Raw genomic sequence first — 14,909 nt, forward strand, 5'->3', positions numbered from 1 at the left:
TCGGTATCCCACTCCATTTCCAGTGTGACAGAACATGGAATTCTCCAGTGTCTCTGATCCAGCAGATGTTCCAGGTGACAGACAGAAATTTGGGAGGCTCTGAGTGCAGCCTGCAGGGCCCATGGGCAGGGCTCCCAGCTACAGGATATGCTGCCACATATGGGCTGGCCACAAGTGAAGGGGAGAGAAACCCTTGCCTCACACTTCCCAGCACAAGGCACTGGCAGCAGGGCCAAATGCACCAGCCCTCTGGTCATCTCACTGGGCACCCCAAAGAGGGCAGGGCCTGTTCCTGAGACAATGAGGCTGAGCTTGGCCAAGAATGTGATAAATAATTCTCTAGTGGCCTACCAAGCCATGCTAAATGAAGTGCAGGTTGAGAAAGAAGTTAAGCCTTTTGTCATAACCATAGGCAGAAGCATTGTATGGAATAAAGTTTGATTACTTCCCATGTGGTGGAGAAATTGTGAGTATAGATCTGTATTGCTGTGTCCACAACACCAACTAGAGAAAGGTGCTGGATATCGTAGCGCAGGTCTGGCAGCAGTTTATGAGGCTGGTTGTGGTTCTGCTGCTTCCTCTCAGAATGAACACATTTAGGAGGGTTAAGCAGCACTTGAGCATCTGTGAGTCACAGGTGTTTTTGTAAAGCTGAAAGGCAAGGGCCAGTAGCAGCACTTAGCATAAAGAACATCTATTCCTCGAGACAGTCTGTTAGATTGTGTTTGCACTGTGATGTGAAGGAGAATTCCACAGACAAAGCTCGGAGACTGCATGTCCTGCAGCCACATCTGGGATGGTGAACCCATTAGTAAATGGGGATCCAAACAGTGTGCTGTGTTTAAAAAGCAAGGAGTTATTGCTGATGGACAGGAAGGTTTTGCTCTTGGGCCCAGGCTAAAGCAGGTCTCCTCCTGAGCATCTGGAGACTGGCCTGGATATGCATCTGAGACTGTGGTTGAATTTAAATGATAGGATGGGTATCTTAGACCTGATAAAAAGCTTGGGCTGGAACTAACACAATTTATACACTGACACCACAAGCATATCCTTAAGTGCTGCTGCAGTACAAATAATACATCATAATAATTAATCAGTTCAGACAACATGAGATAATGATTTAAAATCATTGATATCTCATTCTGTGTTTTTTCCTTAGCTTAGGAATCAGCATTCATGACAGCAAGCTCTCTTATTTTGATTTCCTGAGCGCAATTGAGGATGGCAGAGCATCTGAATACCAGCAGAAACAAAAGCAGTCTGCACCACCTGCAAGCTTTGCAGAGCTCAGTATAGAACAAACCCTAATAAAGATAAATGAAACAGTTACATCATCTTAGAATTTGTTGTATAAGGTAAGTTTCATCCTACTTAATGGTTTGGGTTTTTTTCTGCCTGGCTGGGTACTACCCCAAAGGCTTCAAAATTTTCTGCTATTGAGTGCTACCAACAACCTTGACCTATGTTGACCTATGTAGAAATATTATCTTCTGACAACTTCAGGCTTCTTAATTGATTGTATTCTGGTAATTCCACAAAGCAAACATATTAAATCAAGCCTAGAGGCTTTGTGACAGTAAGATTTAAAAAGGAAAAAGCAAACAGCAAATTATCAGGAACTTCCTCTCTCCCAAAAAAAAAAAAACCCAAACCCTTTCCCCTTCCAGTTGTCTGTAAATTGTGTCCCAAGCCTGTAAATATCACATCTCACAAACAGCTCTGTTGATTTTTCTAAGCTGAGATTTGTTATAACTAGATAAAATGTGCTACTGCAGGCAGGCATTATGGTTTTATCAGTTAAAAGAAGCATGTAGCAACTGAGGATAAAGACATCTGATCAGATGTGAGCACGTTATAATGGTTGCAGAAGTTATCACCTGTCACCTGGGGCTCTGCAAGTATCTGCATTTATGCCCTGGGCCACTTCTGATTCTGACACAGACAGATAAGATGCATTAGCTGTCAAGCAGCATGTTCCTGGTTTCTCCACCTGTAAAATGAGAACAATAAAAATAACCACTTCTCCCTATAATTTGGAAAGCTCTGAATGAAAAAAAAAAAAAAAAAGCTGTATGCTAAGTAGTCTTAGACCATTGTGTTGCAGCCTACCGAAATGCAGAAGCCTCTAGAGGAAATAGCTCTTCCTGCCACAGCAAGATTGTTATCAAGCATGGGAAAGAATAATCAAAAAAACCTTGAAGAAAACACTGCCATCACAAAGAACTCTAGAGCAGTGCCATCTGCACTTGCAGTTTCAGACCCGGTTTAAGCTCATGCTTTTAAAAGCAGACCCTGTATCCCCAGCAATGTGGTCCTGCCTTCTGCCTTGGTCAAAACCAAGATTTCTTCTGGCCCTGTGACCTGGGGCAATGTTGTAAAAGCCTGACCAGCTGTGTGTGGCCACGGGCGACCTGCTGCCTGCACAGGGGAGGAGAAGGGAACAGTCCTGGGGAGGGTAATGGGCATAGAAACTCCCTCCCAAACTTATTGGGGTCACATTGCCACAATATGATCACAACAAACTGACCCACAGCTTTCCAGACTCTGGTATTTCTGCCGCTCTCTTGAACTGCTGTCTCCACTTTTCTACTGCTACAACTCTTCCCCTGGGAAACATTTGGAAAACTCCCACAAGGAATAGGCTAGGAATTTTGTGCAAGGGAGAATGAGAAGAAAGTAAGCCTTCAAGATGAGCTGAAGTTAATGAGGATGAAAGGCTATTGAGTCCTTTATAGAGCAGAAAATGAACTCACCTCAACAGCAGTCATGGTGGGAGTGACAAAAGGCAAATTGAATATGCTCAGGTGAGTTTAATTAAAAATATTTTAATGTAAATTATTTAAGGCAGCCTTCTAATATTTTTGTTTGCTTCATCTCTTGTCTGAACCACTACCTTTTCTGGAATGTTTGGATATTTGCTATAATGCCTTTTAGCTTTTACTGCAGGTTGTTGTTTGTTTCCATACATATATTTACATGTCACAGAACTGAACACTATTTTAGGCTCATTTCAACAATTGCAACTTGTTTTTAAAATAAAAACACACTTCAAGTTAAATGTGGTCTGAGAAATGTTTGTTTCTTCATGTAAAAAACAACTGCAATTAAAAGGCATATGGATCTCAGGTGTTTCCATGTGAACTGCTAAATGGCTACTAAAAAAGACTGCTCTTTTGGGATGTCTAGGTTTGCTTAAATAATTTGAATTCTTGCTTCTCAGGTATTTTCTCTGTTGGAGAAAGATGACAGTGGAGTAAGTAAGCACTGGAATTTCAGCAAGTGCTTATCCATTTCTCCCTTAAATGATGAGACAAACAGTTCAGGCACCTTCTCAAGAACCTCAGCTTTTGGAAGCATTTCACAGCATACTGGAAAGTGTTCTGGGAAATATAAACTACCTCAGACATCAGAAGAGCTACCAAGCTATAATACATTTCTTTAAAAGATAGGATTGGATGTGTTAGCAATGACTGAGTAAGCATGTGATTCACATACATTCACATATTTTCAAAAAGTCACATATGTTTCTATTGACTTCTATTTAACTCCACAAAGCCCTTACCCTTTTTCAAACTGCTCTAATAAGTTAAGTTGTACACTCACTTAGATTTTGGTTTGGACATGCGGCAAGCTGGAAGCAGCACCATGGATGCAGCCAGATTGCCCCCCACGGGTGATGCAGGACACAGGCTATCCAAATATGCCAAATAATCCCTGATGGACTGGCAGGGTTATAGAGAAAAATGAGTGGAATGGGAATCTCACCAGGTTCTTGGTGCCAAACTAGAATAGCAGAGTAGGTGTAGGACGAAGGTCAAATACAAAGATTAATCAAGTACAGAGAAAATCTTGGCTGCAGTCATGGACAGAGTCTTCTGCTGTTCTGAATATGAGAGTTGCAACAACTCAGATTAAACTAGATTTGCTGTCTCTCTGTGCAGAGGTCAGTGCCAAGAGTGTCTCACTTTGTGCAGATTGCAGGAGCAGATCCCTCAGTTCATAATCAGGTCCTGTTATCAGTGCAACCATCCTTGCCATGTTTGCAAATAGGAGGAACATTATCAAAAGTTTAAACCAAAGAATCTCTGTGCTGTTAATTTTCACAATCCTTTCTTCTATCTTCCCTCTCTGTAGCAGCAGCTCTCTGGTCACAGAGACCAACAGACAACTTTCCCAGACATTGTCCTGGGAAAGGCTGTGAGAAGATCAGAGGAAAGAATGGTAAACAATTCTTATCTTCACTTACTGCACCTGTTATTGTGAGCATGTGGAATGTGTTATGGAGATTTGCTTACCAAAGGGTGGTTTCTTAATTGGCCAATGGTGATGGTGTTTACATTGAAGGACCAATTGGGTCCACCTGTATTGTGACTGTCTGTAGGAGAGATGGGTTTCTTAATAAGTATAGTAAGTGATTAATCGGTCTTCTGAGAATCATGGAGTCAATGCTAATTATTACCCAGCTGGGGATCTGTGATGACACAGACAGTCTGCCTTTTCCAGCAGGAAGCAGGTATGAGTAGATCTGAGAGTTCAGGAGTCTAAACAATATTTCCTTACAGCTAATTTCTGAACCTGGCTAAGGATGTGAAAGTTGGTTACTAGAAAAGAGTATTAACTTGCAGCTTATGTCCTAGGAAAGGAACCATGTTTCATTTTTGAAAGTATGTGCTCAAAGCACAAGTAAAATGAAAAAAAAAAATCATCATCATCCAATGGCAAACTGTACATCTCTATTGCCATGGCAATATTGCAATGTTGTTTTAAACGGAGCTATACAGAGATTAAACCTTCTGACATAAACAGCTCCAAAAGTTTGCAGTGTCTTTCTAAGGGTTTGTAATGTTTTACAGGCATTTGTAGCTGGTTAGAGACTTTGTGTGTCAGTTGACAATTGGCAGCTTTACCAAAGTGCTTATTGTAAGTGTAGCTTTATTAAAATTTTTATAAGGTTGCTTAAATGTATTTTATTCTCTGTAAATTCAGCATTAATATTTATAGTAGTGCAACTGTTACTTTGTCCATAATAATAGTTATCTAAAAAATAGCTGGGGACTTAAAAATATTTATGCTTTCAGCTTATTGAAATTAAAACGCAGTCTTAACAAACAGATTACATGGTTCTCAGCTATGAAATAGTGGGATACTTTCTAAAGGTTTGCAAATGCCACATTTCCCCTTTCTTGCTTTTATGCTGGAATAAATTCAGTTGGTTTCAACTGAGTCATATCAACAGAAAGACCACTGGTATAAACTATAGTGTGCCTGTATAATTATTGAGAGAATTAATTTTCATCCTGTAATATTGACCCACCAGCAAGCTCTCAGGCCACCTTTAGAACAGGCAGCTGGTTTTGTTAGGGCAGGGTTGGCTGTGATGTCTTCTCCTTCTCCAAGGAGGTTTTAATCATCCTTCACAACTCATCAAGCTGTACAATCCATGGGGTCAAACCCCACAGGACTGTGTGTTTTTACATGAAGTCTCTTTTAACAGTCCCTCAATACTTTGCCCCTCAACTAAGCAATAAAAAAAAAATGCCTCCACATCTTTTAAGAGGTACTTGGTCCATGACAGGGCTGGAGCTTGAAATGCTTTTTAAAATACAGAGTGTTCACCTTGAAACAGCTTGTTGGGCTGTGGTAGTGGTAGAATGGATAAATCCATCATTAAAATCCAAAATTAGTCCATAAGGGAACACTTTTGAAAAGACAAAGCAAATACAAACCAGGTTTGCAGTACTGGTTCAGCTTTCCAGGTGCTCTGAAATCTTTTGTTTTCATTTTGAGTTCAAACCAACATTTCCCACCCACACCTTTACAATTTCATCCCACCCTGGTTCACGCATATTCCTGGGCTCCTGTGCAGGTTGTGAGAAAAGGCTGCTTGTTAAATTATTCACTTCATCCAAACACTCTCCAATTTTGACCTGTAAAATATGTATTTAAATTAATGAGGTATGCAACTCGTTCAGGCACATTAGGAAAACTGATCATTATGCTATACAATTTGATCACTGAAGTATATTAAAAAGTAACAAGTAAAGTATGCAGCTTGATCATTAAAGTATGGAAAATTTACTGAACTAGTAAAGTATGAGCCTAGGATGACTTTTGTCTCACATGGCACCTCATAAATAAAACCCATAACCACAAATGAAAACATTCAGAAACCCAAAAGCCATACAGATTTAAGTTGTGAGGGTTTTTTTTCCCCCTAGAAAACAGCTGAATAAGGAAAGATGAAAAAAAATCTTATGGAAATTATTTCTAAATGTTTCATGTGTCACGTGGATCTTCTGATGGCTTTGACATATGTTGATGAGCTTTACATTATGATTAACTCTCTAGAATAGACATTACAGCATCTGTATACGAGCAGGATGCTCGCTGAAATACATCAGTGGAGAGTTGTAAGGCTGTGCTGTACAAAAATAGAATTACAGAAATTTAAAACTTGTAAAAAAGCAGTGTGATAGCAGCTCAATATTCCAGCAGGAAAGAATCATGGTTAATGACATTTAGCTTGGATGTTGCCAGCTAACTGCAGAGGAGCTGAGAGAGGAGACAAGGCACTGGCTTAGGTGAGATTCCATGAACCACCGGTGGATTCTCTAAGAATATTTGTAAGAACCCTAGAGCTATGAACACACACTTTTCTTGGCTGGTCTGCCAGTCGTGTGATTAGTAAGGCCTGAGTAGAGATCTTCTGGTTTGGCACAAGTGACCAATGCTGTCAGAACTAATGAAAGCTGCAGTCAGCATTCAGGCTTCCCCCAGAACAGAATATCCTTCCCCACTGTGAGCTGTTTCAGAGTGGAAGCAGAAGAAGTAAAAGTGCTAAAAGCACTAATTCAGGGCATGCTGGTCAGGCCTAGAATAGCAAGGTGTTCATCCAGGATCAGCACAGCTGCCTGGAGAGGGGAATGTATGGGGAAAGGATGAATTATAGTTAAGGCCAGACAATTTAGTGTTTAGTCTTCTTGGAGCTGAGGCTGCTGAATGATTTGCTAGAAGCAGAACAAACCTTCCCCTGTCAAGTCCAACAGTGAGGAGAGAGAGGGCAGGTCAGATTGAGATAACAGGCAGAAGTGACAAATTATCCCTCCTGCCTGTTCAAGGGCAGAAACTGAGCTAACAGGGGTTTGTTGACACTTGTGTCTTTCAGCTGACAATGGGAATTACAGGAATGAATGGAAACAGATTAAGCAATGGTTTTTTTGCTTTTTTTTTCTTTTTAAAAACGCTTTTCATCTAAAATGAATGACATTTAGAAATCATTGAATTCCAAGACTTTGCAGAAAAATTTGCAGAATATTTCAATATCAAATCAGGCTTTTGGCTTAGCTTCATCATGAACTTTCTGTTTCCATGTTAAATTCTCTATTTTTGTCCATGTTTAGCTTCCTGTTCTCTTTGTAGTCTGTCTCACGCTGCCAAGTGCCTTCTTCAGCAGCTGTGTGCCTTTTGTTTTCAGCCAGTGCCATCGAACCAACCTGCCTGCAAAACTGCAGGCTTGTCTGTTCATCCATAGTGTTCTTCCTGCTTTTCCTTGGACAGGTATCCACGAGGAGATTACTCCTGTACAGTAAGTTTGTATCCCTTCTTTAAGTCTGGCACTGTGAGAACTGTACCTGCAGGTCCAAGGACTGAAGTTCCTGCTATTCCTAAATCAGCAGAGAGGACAGTGCTGACAAACCGGCTCCACAGATGGAAAGTGGCTGTGCTGTGCCTCCCCAAATACCCGTTTGCCTGTGAGTGATGAAATGCACAGAGTGCAACTTTACACTGAATCTGTGGAGCTCAAAACTCCCATGCAGCAGAGAAGCGACATCCTCAGTGATGTCTCAGGTTTTGGCTTTTATATTTTTCAGATTCTGTACTGCTTTAGTGTGTAGTTCTGAGCTTCATATTAGGGGTAGTAAACTCTCTTCACAGAGTAGGTAGACAAAACAATTCCTTCTCTAGCTGGAGACCAAGGACAAATGATCCAAATTTCAGGCCCAAGAGCATAAACAACAGTGGACTGAAGAGAGAAAAATAAGAAGGATGGGACTTCATAAGCTTAGGCTATAGTTGGACAGTTAACTGCAATATGCGAACGGACCAAAACTTATAAAAGTGTGAGACCCTGTGACTGGTCATCCATTTTGTGACCATTTGGGGTTCATCTTGCAGCTTATGTCCACACATCTTGGGTGTGGCCCTGGCTGAGCTCTTGTGCTGCCCACAGTGTATCTATTGAAGCCTTTTAATAAATACCTACTTTGTTGTTTAGCTCTGTCTAGTCTCTGTTCTAGGTCAGCTTTCAGAAGGCATCATCAGTCTTTCCACAGCCTTACTAACTAAATTCAGGTTACTCTCCCAGTCCTTCTTTCAGATGTGGCAACCTGAATCTGATTTTGCTGACCTGTTCTATGGTGAAATTGCAACAGGAATATGTAAAGAGCCTCACTGTGGCTCCCATTTCTTTACTCCCTTCAATATGTACTTAATATTTCATAGTTATTTAATACAATAGTTATTTTTTATTGCATTTAGAAGAATGTGGGTTTTTTTCCCCAGGCAAGACAGAGGCATGACTCATTGTGTCAAATCATTTTGTCAAACCATCCTATATTTTTCATATTCCAAACACTCCCAAGAATATTTTATCCTGCAAGTGTGACCTCAAAACATCAATCTGTGTGTTGCAAAGATTTGGTCAAAAGGAAAATGGTCCATTACAGAATGACCCACAATGGAGTTTTCATCTTTTGCTTGTAGCTGGGTTTATTATTGTAAGCTCCTGTTGCACAGCAGCTATCAAATACTAAACAGGTGTAAAACAGCACTCAGGTTAATGGAGCCAGTCTGATCACTGCCAGATGAGGGTACAGCTCTACACGTAAACCAGGGATAAACCACAAGTTTCTCTACAGTGCTGAGACTCTGAGAGCTCGGCCAGGCTTGCTGGTGAATTACTGGTTATATGAACATGAGAAAAAAAATATATTTCCACCCCAATCTGTGCTCAGGCAACTAAGCCTACTGCTTCCACACATCTTTAGGGAAGAGCATTTATATAAAATAACTTGAAGATTGGTGCTGTGAGGCTAAAGGAGGACCCATGGGCTAAGCTCAGAAGCCTCTAAATCTGTGTGAGCTGTCAAAAGGGTGATTCCTTCTGGCCAAGGTCATTCTCACATACAAAGAGGTAAATGCATTTTATTTCAGGGGAAGTTACAAGGGCCTTATTATGTAAACTGTTTCCTAAGGTCTTTGCTTTCTGAGCTTTTCCAGAAAGGAAAAGTCAGACTTGTGACAGAGCAACACAATTCTGGATAGGTCCAGAAAAATTCTAGTTTATCTTGATGTACTGACTTACTAACTAATTAAGAATTCCTCTTAACAAAAAAACTTCCAGAAGCAGGAAGGAGCTGCAGGATTGGAGCTTCTCTGTGCAGCTGTGGGTGGTGGAACCTTCTTTTATTACTAATCAGCAGTTATGCCATTTATAGAAAAGGACATGAGGCTGTGCAAGGAACTTTCTAAAGATGAAAAATACAGCCCCGCTTTGAACAGCAAGTGAGCTACCGAAGGTGGCCCATAAGAAAACCCATGACCCTGGATTCTGAAGTGACACCCACACAGAGCTTGCTGGGGTGAACTGGGAACATGGCAGTGAATAGCCAAAAATCACTAGAAGCAGAACAGCCTCTTTTCTATCTTGTGGAAATTCCACTATATATGTCCTGTAAACACTGCTGGGGCAAGCACTGGACAGCCCTGAATCAGTTAATTCCTGTTGCTCCCTGTCATCCATGAGCTGAAAGTCAGAGAAACCCACACTGTGCCCAAGGATAGTTTCAAATGCAGAAATGCTACTTAAATAACCCAGTGCCCTGTCAAGAGTCTGAGATTTTCATCTCCAGCTCCATTATTTCTAGCTAAAGGTGATTATTTTAGCTCAGGGATGATGGAGTCAGGGATATACTCTGAATGTACATGGTATAGGAATTTTCAATCCATGGTTTGCAAGAACAAGTGATTTATTTTTTTTAATTGGCTCTCCAACCATTTTAAGATCAAATTGCTCTAGGTCTCCTGATGTTGCAGTGTGATGTCATGACTTGCCTCAGTTTCCCTTGGTTTCTCCCTGAAGTTTCCTTCCCAGGTGGGGTGTCAATCACCTTTCCTTTCCCCAACCTTGACCCCTGCTGGGCATTGTCTATCAACCCAGAAATTCCAAGGGAAACATCAAGTGATTGGCAGGTTCAAAGGATGCTCTCCACCCCCTGGGGGCCCATTGGCCCACCCAGGTGTCCCTCTCACCTGAGACCCCCTCCCCCTGTGCCTGGTTGGTGCTCCCTGTGCTCCCTCCCCTGCCCCTCTCCCCAGGTAAAAGGACAAGCAGAGCACACGGTCGGGGTTCTGGTGGAGAGTTCTGATGGGAGAGTTCAGTGGATTGTTGCAGGATTCAGAGACCGTGCCACCAAAATAAAACTCTGGATTAAAAACTCTCCATCAGGACCCACTCCTTTCTTCACCTCGCCTCAAAGCTTTCTCCAGCTCGGGAAGGCCTGAGGAGTGACCCCCTCAGCAGCAAGCTCCAGCCCGCAAGCTCTGGAGCTCACGACGTGCCTGGACTTGTCCCCACGTGCCCAGGTGTGACCACAGGCACTGAACAGCGTCTGTGGGGAGGAAGGACCACAGGTGCTGCTATTCGGTCAGCAGCCGAGGCCAGACAGACCAAGGCAGTCCCATCTGTAATATTGGCAAACTCCAATATCCTGAAAAGTTCTTGAGATTAAATAAATTAGGAAAGCTTGCATTTATAAAATATGTTTTTTTTAAAGATTACAGAAGTAACACTTTCCCCGAGACTTCAAATAATTAAAAGCAGCAGTATAGTGCTTTTTAGTTGCAGCAATGTCAGGCAGGCTGAAGGTGTAATGCAATCTTTATTTCTATGGCACAGTCGAGTTATTCCCCTTCTGCTATTTCTTATCTTCACAATCAAACAGTAGTGCCTGTCCAACATGCATGTTTTCTCTAAAATAATACTGAAATAGTGATTTTTTTCAGTAATACTGAAAAGTGGTACTTGTATCTCAAGATAGAGGAGTTTTTTTTCTGATTAGGAAGCAGGTTTCTTGCAGTTCTGCAAGAAACATATTTTCTTTTCCATCCAGTTATAATGATCATGTGAGATGTGACAAGGAAACAGGAGCGCAGGACCAAAAGCCGTCTGTTTCTTTTTTGGTGTTTTATATTGCATGGAGCAAGAAGGTGGCAAAGATTCTATGCTTCAACATGGGGGTATGAAATGCAATCGTAATATTTAACATGCTGTAAAGAAATAGCTTTGAACCAAAAAGACTTTTTTTTTCTTGTTGCTGTTTTTACCAGGACCTCTTATCACAGCTATAGTAAAACTGGCTGCTACTTGTGTTTGCGAAAACTTTGGTTTCAAGATATTTTACATATTTAGTTTAGACAGCACTGTGGGTGGAAAGTCAGCTTTCATTCCCAAAAATAAACAGCTTCTTCTTCAAAATTCTGATAGTGTTTTTTAAAATCGTTATTATTCTTATTCTTCAATATTGTGCCATTTCTGAGACTTATTTTTTAAGTAAAACTTGGTTTAATTAAAAAAACCCTGAAGTTACTAATTCTGGAGGTTGAATGCAAATGTTGAACAGATTTCATTGATATTTAACTTTACAAAATGTAGTCTTTTGCATGCAGTTTGATTTTTGGCTTTTTCAGGTGTGTCCATATCACAGCCTAGCAGTGCTTTACTCTGCAGTTTGTTACAACCAACTGCCTTTTGTCTTATTTATTTTTGCCTGCCATATGACCTCCTGTATTTACCCAAAGTGTGCATTTTCACCCTGCAGAATGCACAATGGGAGTTTAGCCAGCAATAAGCAGGTTTTAAGTGCCAGTGGCAGGTTCTAAAAGCCAAACACCAGTGTTAGATCTGAAAAACAGGGGATTGTATGTCTTCTGTGCTGGCATTAACACACTTTACCCCTTCTCACACATTCTGTACCTTTGCAGCCTTCAGTTGCATCATTTCACTGCATTAACCCTACTCTGGATAACCAGATGAAAAAGTACTGCCCTTAATATACCTGAACTTAGAAAGGAAAGGAACATAATTGCCCTCTCTTTCATCTCAGGACTGAAGTGCCTTTTCAATCAAAGAGGTTTCCACTGTTTGCTAAAGACTATTCAGATGAGAAGAATACATTTGGGATTTTTGGGGCTAGTTAGCACTCACTTCCCTTTTTTCTGCATTAGCAGAATAACCCTCTTTGTAAGATCACCGAATTTTTTAGACCAATTTTTTTAGTTTAGGTCAGTCTTGGAATCTGGTGCTTTTGTTGGCCTGTCACCAGACTTATAGTCTATTTTTTCCCCTTTAACTACTTGCATAGCCCCTTTTCTCTTTTGTGGTGCAAGCCAGAATTCATGGAAGCAGGTTTTACTGCCTACGGGATCTCAGAGGCTGCCTTCTCCATGGATATTTCCCTCTTCAACGGGCTAAATGCCACACCAACGATTTATAATTTATTCAGTGGATCCATTAGTGATTCTCTGTGTATGTTTCTTGTCTAGACTGAGAGAGGGCAAAAAGTTATTCTGCCTAAGTCTGCTTGGGAGAGCTGTCAGGGAGAGCCATCCCCTCACCCATACCAGAAGTAGTGACTGCTAGTTTTAACACAGTTGCACAAGAGTTTCAAGATATTTACTCTTCAAAAGATAACACAGTATCAAAAAGAGGAGTACATATGCATGTAACTGACATTTCCAGTGGCTGACTGAAGGACAAGTAAGAAAACTGTATTTTTGTCTTGTTAATTTAAGTGTACAACAGGGTAAATTAGCTGTGGCTAGAGACATGTGTTTTCATACTCCTATGTGTAAGCAAGCAGTTAAAAAATTTGGATGAAATGAAAATGTTTTCAGACTATCATTCCATGAACATTTGTTGTTGCATTTGTGCAAGGTTACTTTTTTCCTCATCTCTGAGTATGGTTATGAGCTATAATAATCACAGGGTTTCTGAAGCAAAGTTATGGAGATGCTATTACTAATAGGGAAGATGTGAATTTAGAGCACAGTAGTTCCCTTTCTCTAGGTCTTTATCTGTATTTTCTATCTTAAAAGTTTCCTTTTCTAAATTTAAATTAATTCACTTCTAGTTGATGGAGGAAAAAAAGCCTGAGATAAAAAGTATTTCCATGGGAGCTAATACAAATTCCTTTTTCCCAATAGCTATTTTGTCCTGCCCTCCTTGGACAAAGAAATGGGCGAGCTTCTGACACTTCCTGGCCACCTCTCAGTTACTTTTCAGCTTAAAGATTCCACCAGATTAGCATTAATAGTTCACAGAACCTTAAAATTAAGGTTGCTGAAGTGAGAGTAGCACAAACTATTAGCCCAGTGCTAATCTCAGGAGAAACTTGAGAGGCCAGTTTGTCCGAAAGGTCTGCTTCCCCTGAGCTTAAAATGAAAAAAATATGTTTGTTTATTTTTGCCAATGTTGGTTCAATGTGGTTTTTTTTCCTTCCCCCAAGACTGAGGTGAAGCAGAGGGAACCTTGACTGAAAGATTTCAGGTTTTATTTAAAATCACTCTCACCTTCCTGCCCATGAATGCATCATTGCCATTGGGAAGCAAACTGAAGGACAAGACACAGAGCCTTCAGACTTGTCCACAACTACAAACCACTACACGCATCTGGTACTTTGCTCATTGCAGATACACCCTCTGAGCTCTTGTTCCAACATTTTGGACTATAAATGCCAGGCAGTAGTGGGGCCTGTTTTGTAATTACAGCAGTGTGGTTGCACAGTCTGCCATTTTATCAGGTACTGCTATGGAGGTAATTTTGCAGATGGAAGCACTGAAAACAAACTAAAAGTGTTTTTCTTCCCCCCCCCCCGAAAATAGCATAAAACTCCCCTAAAACAGCCTGTGTACTCTTATCCAATAGCTACACTTTTAGTGAGCTCCCAAGTGCAAGTGCTGAACAGAACCTGAAGCCTCAACATCAGGTGGGACAAAAGTGGCAGCATGGTCCTGTTCTTTGCTCCTCCCTCTCAAACGCCAGGCAGAAATGCCAGGGTGGACTTAAGGCTGACGCTGGCTGAGGCAGGAGAACAAACACCTTCCTGAGCTGTGGAAAATCTCTTTGTTTCTTTCCCTTTTGGAAGCAGTGAGGCAGCTGAAGAGTCCTCCAGGCTAGATCTTGTCTACTTTACACTCAAGAAGAAGCGAAAGTTCACAGGAGCTATTTTATACTTAAAAGAACCTCAGACAAGTGAAGAAAAAAATCTTGATAGAATCTGTCATCCATAATAGTAACTAGAGGCAGGCCTGAGGAGCCTCATTTATATAAGCACCAGCCTCTGTGTGAGTGAGATTCAAGCACTGTATTTCCAGAGATATTTTGATTTTGACAGGCCCCTCAAAGATATGCCTACATAGATCTATATGAAGATGCCCCAGGAGAGCCTTCCAATCTGGGTAGAGGGTTTGCCACTGCTAATCCAAACCCCTGCCATTCTGACTGTTGTCATTGCTCAGAGCTGTTACAGCAGCATTACTGACAGTCGTAGTCTGTGTGACTTCATAGAAAATGTCTTCTTTTATCCTTTCCTGGATGATGGCCACTTACTGTTTGCCATTATCAAGGCTCAGCTGGAGTCTGTCTTATGTAGTAGATGAAGAATTTATTTCTGAAGTTTGGCTTCTTGGTCTTCTGAATTTGATACTGTGACCTTTTTAATGAAAGGCTAAGGATGGTAAACATGCTGCAAGTGACGTGTTGATTAATATCTCGCCTAATGACATCCCTTTTTACCACAGGCACTCTTCTTCTTTCTGCTTGAACTCCCTTGACTTGATTGTACTGTCTG

The 14,909-nt window shown here is 41.1% G+C and overlaps 2 long non-coding RNA genes across 2 annotated transcripts in view; both read left to right on the plus strand.

The window, feature by feature from the left end:
• LOC135300777 (uncharacterized) overlaps positions 1–1,623 on the plus strand; it is a 61,272-nt gene extending 59,649 nt beyond the window's left edge. The window contains exon 21 of the long non-coding RNA XR_010362550.1: positions 1,160–1,623. This is a non-coding gene — a long non-coding RNA (uncharacterized LOC135300777). The remainder of the gene's footprint in view (positions 1–1,159) is intronic.
• Positions 1,624–4,362: 2,739 nt separating this feature from the next.
• The window catches only part of LOC135300780 (uncharacterized), a 30,089-nt gene continuing 19,542 nt past the window's right edge, over positions 4,363–14,909 (plus strand). Inside the window, exon 1 of the long non-coding RNA XR_010362559.1 lies at positions 4,363–4,513. This is a non-coding gene — a long non-coding RNA (uncharacterized LOC135300780). The remainder of the gene's footprint in view (positions 4,514–14,909) is intronic.

The sequence above is a fragment of the Passer domesticus genome, chromosome 5 (genome assembly GCF_036417665.1).
Source record: "Passer domesticus isolate bPasDom1 chromosome 5, bPasDom1.hap1, whole genome shotgun sequence".
Lineage (NCBI taxonomy): Eukaryota > Metazoa > Chordata > Aves > Passeriformes > Passeridae > Passer > Passer domesticus.